The 8732-nt window shown below is 43.3% G+C and overlaps 1 long non-coding RNA gene across 3 annotated transcripts; it reads left to right on the top strand.

Annotated features, from left to right (window-relative positions):
• Window positions 1-2113: 2113 nt before the first annotated feature.
• On the top strand, window positions 2114-2875 carry LOC130522438 (uncharacterized). 3 transcript variants are annotated; one of them, XR_008949628.1, is made up of 3 exons: window positions 2114-2399; window positions 2511-2641; window positions 2710-2875. It is a non-coding gene; the product is annotated as an uncharacterized LOC130522438 (long non-coding RNA). The 3 variants fall into 3 exon arrangements; XR_008949627.1 differs by having other exon boundaries at window positions 2114-2426; window positions 2511-2629; XR_008949626.1 differs by having other exon boundaries at window positions 2114-2426.
• The last annotated feature ends 5857 nt before the right edge of the window (window positions 2876-8732 follow it).

Raw genomic sequence — 8732 nt, 5'->3', positions numbered from 1 at the left:
AAATATTAAAGTGCAGGCTACGCGGATATAAATTGAGCTCTCAGGTCTATGGCTGAAGGTTGAAAGTTTCAGACAGTCTCCGTGATGTAGAATAGTCGATGAACAAACTAATTGCTCGGGTTTGTTTCCGGGTCAGTGGCCAGCTGGTAGGCACCAAGAAGAAAAAAATGTTGGCGCAAACCTTTTGTTGAAGAAAAAGCAAACTACTATATAACAATCACTTGATGTCCAGAATGGAAGGAATTATTTGATAAATCTGGCACAATTAATCAATATTTTAAAAATTCATATCCAGACAACTTGCTGGTATGCCATAAATCTTCCTTACTTCACAGTTGTAACTAATTTATAATCAGTAGTAGCAATCCCTCATTTTCTCCAGTGGTTTGATTGTGGAACCCATTTGCAAAAATTGACTTCAATTCTTTAGAGTGTAAAACTTGTTGGTGAATAAAATGGGATTTTCCCACCATCAGTCCATCCAGGAGATATTTTAGATTGATAAAGTGATTAGAGAACTGAAATTAGTAATACATGTTATAATAGTGATAGATTGCTTTCTCCCAGGTAGTGATAAAAAATGATTAAATATTGCATTGAATCTGTCCATTTATGGCAACATGAAACATCATTCAGTGACACAAAGTGTAATTTTAGTCCCAAGTGAATAGAAAAAATATAATATAAATATAAAAAGAACAATACTTCATAAAAAAGCGAGCTATTATCCAGGCGCATAGCAACAGTTTGATGTCATATGTATAACCCTTTATAAATTCCACACAAGTGAATGTATGATGTGCCATGATATTACCTTTAACTAGCATAAAATCACAAGCTATTATTTATCCCAAGCACCTGCATCAAGGACAGCTTCATCTCTTACTGCCTGTGACCAACTGGCTGATAGACATATCTCTCTTTCTCCTTTAATTCCTGTGCCATCCAATTTTGGTGAGCAAATGAAGGTAGGGTAAAAAAGGGCACAGTAACTCTGGAGGAGAGATGGGCGAAACCACACAATCACGGTCATAAAGCCAAATGCACCTCCTGCTCATTGTCAGTGTCCAGATTAAAATCACAATAAATACATAGGATCTGGAATCAGATATTTCCATATGATACAAAAATCTCCTAGTTTTCAATTAAAGGATAAAATGAGAACACTACAAAAGCACAATATTGCAATGATGATTTTTTTTTTGGGGGGGGGTTGTGATGGGTGATGCTGCTTCTTTTGTCTATTAGAAGTGTGAGCTTGGTTGACATATTTTCTCTTGTACTGATGTACTTTGGCCCTGTGGTAGATTCAACAAGGTCTCAGTCCCCCTGACAAGATCTCTTATCCCTCCCCTGTTATCACCACAACTAAAGATTGTGGGAAATCATCCAAGGTAAAACCTCCTTGACGAATTGCTTACAGGACTTGTTCCTGTAACTCTTACCATCAAACAGTCCATATCAACTTTACATATCTGCTCAAGTTACAAAACCTACATGTCATCTGATATTGGGTTAAGGCATGAAGGATGGGTGTCAACACAGTTTGAAATCGATTTCTCTGCTACTTAGGCATAATTTAATTTGGTCTACAACCCCTCCTCCCTCTTTTCCATCTCATTCTTGTTTTTTTTTTAAACCCAGAGGAAATCAAGATGGCTTCACCTGTAGTTTCTTCCAATATGCATTCCCTTGATCAGCTTAGATTGGCACATTATCAAATCAAATTCAAATAAATCTTTATTTATATAGCATCATATACAATCAAAATTGTTTCAAGGCACTTTCCAGAATCCCATGCATCCTTTTATAGGAGGGTGCAAATTGCTGAGGACACCCGGTTAGGATTCAGTTTTTCCAGGATCCAAAAGCAGGCAAAAATGCAATGGGAAAAAGTCCAAAAGCAAGTCTTTATCAAAAGATCAATTTGGCATCTTCCTGGACTCCAAAGAAGCACTCATCCAGTCCTCTGGGACGCACAGAGAACTCCAGTGTGGAGCCAACACGGGAGGCAGGTCCTGTGCGTTCTCCACTTCAGCAGGGCGGCATGGAGACCTCGAACAAGCCGGGAGAAGCGTATCAACGAATTGCAAACAGCCAATAATGAGAAAACGGGAGACAGCTTTACCATGGAAAACACCATATCTCTCTGACGCTGGTAGACAGGCGCTCCATCCTTAAATAGGTGGCCTGATGTAGATTGCCGACAGGTGTGCCTGCCTGCAGCGCCAGCTGTAGCAAATTATCAACTCTTCCACACCCTCTGCAGGAAGAAACAAGCAGGACCACAACAACACACGACCCGGAACCCTGGACCCCAACACACCCAACATCATTGAAAGGTCTGAGTGTACTAAAACATGTGAGAGCTTGACCCTACTCTACTTGTTCTACTCATTGTATGCAGTGACAATTGCTTCTTTGAAGTGAGCAAAAGACAGGCCGCCCATTAAGCACCTTGTGTTGGGGTCCAGGGTTCCGGGTAATCCATTGCCTGGTTGTTCCTGCAGGGGGTGTGGAGGAACCAATAATTGTCTACAGCTGGTGCTGCAGGCGGACGCACGTGCCGGAAATCCCCATCAGCCTCCCATTTAAGGACGGAGCCTCTGTCTGCCAGTGTTAGAGTTTTGTACATGTACCGGTAAACCTGACTCTTGTTACCTTATAATTAGTTAAACTGCTCATAGCACTGCTTCTCGCTCGTTTGAGGTCTCCACGCTGACCCGCGGACGCAAGGCATTTGTTGGACCTGTCTCCCGCATTGGCTCAGCGATGGAGCCCCCGGTGCACCCTGGAGGACTTGACGAGTGTTTTCCCTGCGGTCCAAGAGGATGTCCCTCTGGTTGTTTAATAAAGACTTTGTTCCCGGACTCAATCCCTACTGTGTCTAGCCTGCTTTTGGAAACTCCTAATTTAAATACTGCTCTTTGAACCTGTCAATGAAGCAATTTCTTGGATCACCTGCATACACATGCAATCCAAGGATGCATAATTTTACCACAAGCATGCAAATTTGCACTCAATGGACATCGTAGTAAAAATCGACCACAGTCTTTACTAGGCAGGCTTAATGGGCAAACAGTAAAGATGATGTAGCATAGAACTGGAATCAGGTGGGTTTGATAGATAATGGAGGTGTCGAGTAGGTCCAAAATGGTACAATTTTTTTAAAACTAGCTCAACAAGTAACGTACAAATGAAACAGATTGAACTGACTGCTGGTGTCATACTGGCTGAACAGTTATTCGGGCGTGAGCTGGGAGAGAATCCACACCTTGAGAAGGAGTCAACGGTTATCAGAAACTATCAGGCGGAATACCACCAAGCCACAGGCAAACAAGAATCAGGAAATGGCAAGCACTTTTCATAGTTGGGAACAAAAGACTGGTGATTTTACCAGGGAGGAGACGAGGTGAATGTTGGAGGCAAGTCGGGACAATACCAGGGAAGCAGTACAGAAACAAATGCTGGAGTCAGTATGAAAGCTGAGCCCATCAAGCAAAGAGTGAGTGGTGTGAAGCTGCATGAAGACTGGCTTGAGAGAAAAGGTGGAAGCAGGTGTAAAGATGAGGGGGTGTTGCTACAGGAGTGATTGAGCAAAGGTAGAATGTGAGTGGGTTGAGTCAGCGTGGGCGTGGCCTGAGCAGTGCAAGTATGACAATATTTGCATGAGAGGGTCTGCACCCCGTGTTTAAACTACAATTTAATGCAACAACACTGGAGGTTAGCAAGAAACAGAATTGTAAATTTACTTGATTGCCCTCCCCCTTGTGAAATATTATAATTTTAATAAACAGTTATTTTGTGGCAGGACGAGGAATGACTCAGACAGAGCAGATGGTTTGGCCGTCTTTATTCCGCATCCACCAGACAATACTAAATGGCGCGTCGAACAGTGCATCAAATCAAGGGCTAACCACGCTTATCACCCCATGCATCACCTGGGTGTGAGATACACCCCTATGTGTCCGCCACAATGTCAGAGTTTCTGGAAGACCTCATGTGTGCAGTCATGCTGGGGAATGGGTTCACTCAAAAGTTGCATTTAAAGTTATCACAGAAAAGTAATCACATAATAAAAAGACTGTTGATTTTGTTAATGTGGTGCCCATATTCCCAGTGTGGTGGCCATTGAAAGCATTTGCATTCCGTTTGTGTGCAAGGCTGAGTTCGTTATTACCACAATGGATTCAAATTACCTGCCTGCCCAGGGGGACTCACAGGAAACCATGCAGATAGTTAATTCAGCATTATTCTAGTTCCTATTTATTTTTCTTTGCACCTTCCTCATGAAATACTGACATTCAAAATTGGCTATTTTCAATGTTGAAATTTTAAGTACAGCAGAGACACTTTTAGGACTTTGTTTCCAGTCACCCTTTGTACACATGCCAACTCTTCAGTTTGTACACATTCCAACTCTTCAGCTATACATTGGAGCTGCTATCCTCTGGCAAAAATGAGGAGGTTGACAAGATTCCTTTTTTCCACTGATTCTTTTCTGACTGATATTTTATTTTTGATTCTGAGAAGTACATCACACAGCCATTCACATGCCATAAACCCAAAGTAAAAAAAAAAAAGTGTGAGCAACAAACCAGGATTAGCATCCTGTGAAATGGCCAGCAGCAAATGGATGACCATGCTTAATTTATTGCACACGATAAAAAGAAAATAAATGTTTCATTTCTCCCAAAAGATAATTAAAGGTCAAACAAACTGGGACATGAATACCACTATCCCTAAATGTATGCCTCTTAATTTCATTATTACATGAATATAATTAAAAGTAGCAGTAATAAAAAATATTCTGCTCAACTGATGAGTGTATTCAATTGTTCAACTGTTGACGAGTATTGATGTGATGTGCATGCAAGCCTTTAAATACGCTTAACAAGTATCATCCATTGAGGAAAATTGCACGCTATATTTTAACAGGTGGGCAGCAGAATTGCAAATCATATTGGGAGTGGGAGTATCAGTCCAAGATCAGCAGTCATTTGCTCCCCACCATACAACAACATCCTCCATCATTATCAAACATTCATCCTTAAACCTGTGCTCTCGCTCTTACTCTGAGTAGCTTCTTACTTTTGGAAATCCGAAACCAGCCACACAAAAGAAAACAAGTAAACTGAAGATTTCGATTCATTGGTCAGTGCACAGATCGCATTTGGCTAACACCTCTGCCTGCTTTTTAAAGCTCTTATACGTCAGCTCCCAGTGATAACTGACACGTCACTGTGAGACAAGAAGAATGCAAATGAGGGGAATCATTTGCATACCATTTCAATCAAATATTCAGGCACATATCTGCTAGGATTTCTGAAAGAGAATACAATATAGTCAGATGAGGTGGACTGTTCAGGTTAGGCTTTTCTTCTCTCAGCTGACTTAATAAGCATCCGATTTTATTATTAAATATCAAATATGGCCTCATTTGCCAGCCCTGTTCCCTCATTGTGCATCTATTATTTGGGTCCAGTGCATGAAGAAATAATTTCTCAAGGAACTACAAATGGCACACCAGCAGGGGGGCATTAAAACTCATATTGGCATTATCAATGCATCTTTGTTTATATAGTGTCTGTTACAAACAAAATTGTCTCAAGGTGCTATCTCCTCTTTCAGCCCTTGGTATTTCTCTAGCTTCTCATGTTCTTTCCTCTTGATGTTGCTATCACTTGGGGTTGCTACATCTATTACCACCACTGTCTTTTGGTGTTTATCTACCACCACAATATCAGGCTGATTAGCCACCACCTTCTTGTTGGTCTAGATCTGGAAGTCCCACAGGACCTTGTCCTGCTTGTTCTCCATCATTTTTGGGGTTGTCTACCACCAGGACCCTGGGAGTTCCAGTCCATACTCAGTGCAGAAAATAGTAAATCAGACGAGGTGTGCCCCCTGATGTAAGTCGCACATTAGGACCCTCAAGCAGAAAGTGTGAAGACTAGAAAGGTAGTGGTATTCTTGTAAAGAAGATACCTACCATTTAGCCTGGAAAGACTGTCTGGCATTTTACATAAAGGCCCTCCTTAAGGCTAGAACAGCTTTTTTTTTCTTCTTTAATTGAAGAAAATCAGATTAACCCCATATTTCTTTTCAGCACTGTGGCCAAATTAACCAAGATTCACAGTGTTCTAGAAGAATCTTCTTCTGACCTATAGGGTCCTTCTGTGGAACCAGCTCCCTGTCCAGGTACGGGAGGCTGACTACATCTCTACTTTTAAGATTATACTTAAAACCTTCCTCTTTGAAAGAGCTTATTGTCACTAATTCTGTAGTTAGATGTGAATCCATAGAAGAGGCTTTCCCAGAACTTGGTTAAATTATGGGACTCAGTGGCTGCTTTTCTTGTAATTAGTCCTGGGGGGTGGCAAATACATATTTGCCAACATCTTGCACCCCGCTGTAATATGCTGGACTGTCTCAGGGGCATCTCCAAACAGCGTACACCTGGGGTCTTGTCTGGCTTGGTAGACCCTGGCCTCTATTGCTCTGGTGTTCAGGGCATGCTCTTGTGCAGTCCTGAGTACTGCATCTGTGCTGCCTTTCAGTCTGGCCTTTTCCAGCCACTGGTAGGGTTTCTCGATATCAGCCACTTCCTCAATTTGTCGGTGGTACCTACCATCCAGGGGCTTATCCTTCCATGATAGCCCCTCAGGCTCCTCCTCCTTGCTGGGCTTTTGTTGCCTGAGGCATTCATTCAGCAGCCGGTCAGTGGGGGTGAAATCCTCCATGGATGGTAAGGAGTTTCCTTGTCTTGATGTCAGTGGCTTGTATTTCTACCAGTGGCCAGGGTATTATGTCAGCAGGCTATCTGATTACTGGCAGGGCATAGGTGTTTATGGCCTGGATCTTATTCTTTCTATTTAGCTGAGTTTTTAGGACCTGCAGGTATTTGGCTGTGGCTGACCTCCTAGCTGCCTCCTCATGGTTACCATTTGCCTGCAGTATCCCCAGGTATTTGTAGGTGTCCTGCACATTTGTGGTGTTCCCTTCAATTAGTTCAACCCATCATTTGCAATCACCTTTCCTCTGCTAGATAACATCCGCCCACATTTATCTAGTCCGAATTACATACCGATGTCTTTGCTGTAGATCCTATTGAGGTGTATCAGGGAGTCAATGTCATGCTCATTCTTGGCATAGAGCTTGATTTCATCCATGTAGAAGAGGTGGCTGATGGTTGTTCCACTTAGGAACTGGTAGCCATAGCACTATTTGTGATGATCTGACTGAGGGGGTTTAACCCTATGCATAACAGCAGGGGAGACCTTGATATATGCCACATCTGATGCTCACCCGTGCAATTGGCTTTGAGTTGGCCTCCAAAGTCATGTTCCACAGCTTCATGGAGTTCTAAATGAACTCTTTGTGTCCTGTTGACATTATACAGCTCTAGGCACTCCAGTATCCATGTGTACGGCATTGAGTCATAGGCTTTCTTGTAATCAATCCAGGCAGTGCACAGGTTGGTGTGCCACATCCTACAGTCCTGCAAGTGCCCTGTTGACCAGTAGCTGGTGCTTGGCACCTCTGGTGTTGTGGCCTATGCCTTTCTGTGTTCTGCTCATGTATTGACCCTTGTGCCTGCTGATCTTAGCCGCTATGATGCCTGATAGGAGCTTCCATGTGGTACTTAGGCAAGTTATGGGCCGGTAGTTGGACGATATTGTGCCCTTCTGGGGACCCTTCATTATGAGGACTGTCCGGCCCTGTGTTAGCCACTCTGGGTGGTTCCCTGATGTTAGCAGCTAGTTCATCTGTGCTGCCAGGCGTTCATGGAGTACAGTCAGCTTCTGAAGCCAGTAGGCGTGGATCTTATCGGGCCCTGGTGCTGTCCAGCTCTTCATTTTGGACACTCTTGTTTGGATGTCTGCTAAGGTGATGACTATTAGATCTTGTTCCGGATGTTGGCTGTGCTCTGTCTGCAGGTCTTTGCAGCTATTGGGCATAAATGTTGTGTATTGCCTCTTTCTCTTCCAGTATTGCTCAGTCTCATCCCTGGGTGGGTCTGTTGTCATCTTGTTGCCCTGCTTGAGAGTAGACCTTAGTTGGAATGGTGGCGAACACCTTGTTTATTCCCCTAAAACAGTTGTCCTTGTAAATGCAGCATCAAGTCTTTATGCGCAGAATGAGAAGCTCAAGATTCAAGAGTACTTTATTGATCCCTTTAGGGGGTGTCCACAGGGAAATTAGCATCTCCAAAGATCTACAGCATCTACAAAATTTCCCATCACCATTTCACCCCATCAAACCTATAAAAAATATAATAAAATAAGAAATAAAATAGAATAAATTAAAAATAGATTATGAATATAAATATAGAACTATGAAAATGTTCCAGTTCTCCTGTTGGCACTCCTCCCCCCCTGTGAGGAGTGAACAGCCTGATGGCTCGGGGGATGAATGAGTTCCCCAGTCTGTTGGTCCTGTACTTGGGGAGGCGCAGCCTCTGGCTGATCAGGCTTCTCTGGCTGTGGATGACAGTGTGCAGAGGGTGGCGGTCATTGTCCATGATGCTCCGCAGCTTGTCAATAGTTCTTCTCTCTGCCACTGTCGCCAGAGGTTTCAGTTTCATCCCCACCACCGAGCTGGCCCGCCTGATCAGCTTCTCCAGCCTGGAGAGGTCCGCTTTTGTCGCACTCCCCCCCCAGCACACCACAGCGTAGGACAGGACGCTGGCGACCACAGACTGATAGAACATCCAGAGGAGTTTCCTGCAG

The sequence above is a fragment of the Takifugu flavidus genome, chromosome 3 (genome assembly GCF_003711565.1).
Source record: "Takifugu flavidus isolate HTHZ2018 chromosome 3, ASM371156v2, whole genome shotgun sequence".
NCBI lineage: Eukaryota > Metazoa > Chordata > Actinopteri > Tetraodontiformes > Tetraodontidae > Takifugu > Takifugu flavidus.
Note: the sequence above shows the minus strand (reverse complement) of the source record. Positions and strands in the feature narration are given on the sequence as shown.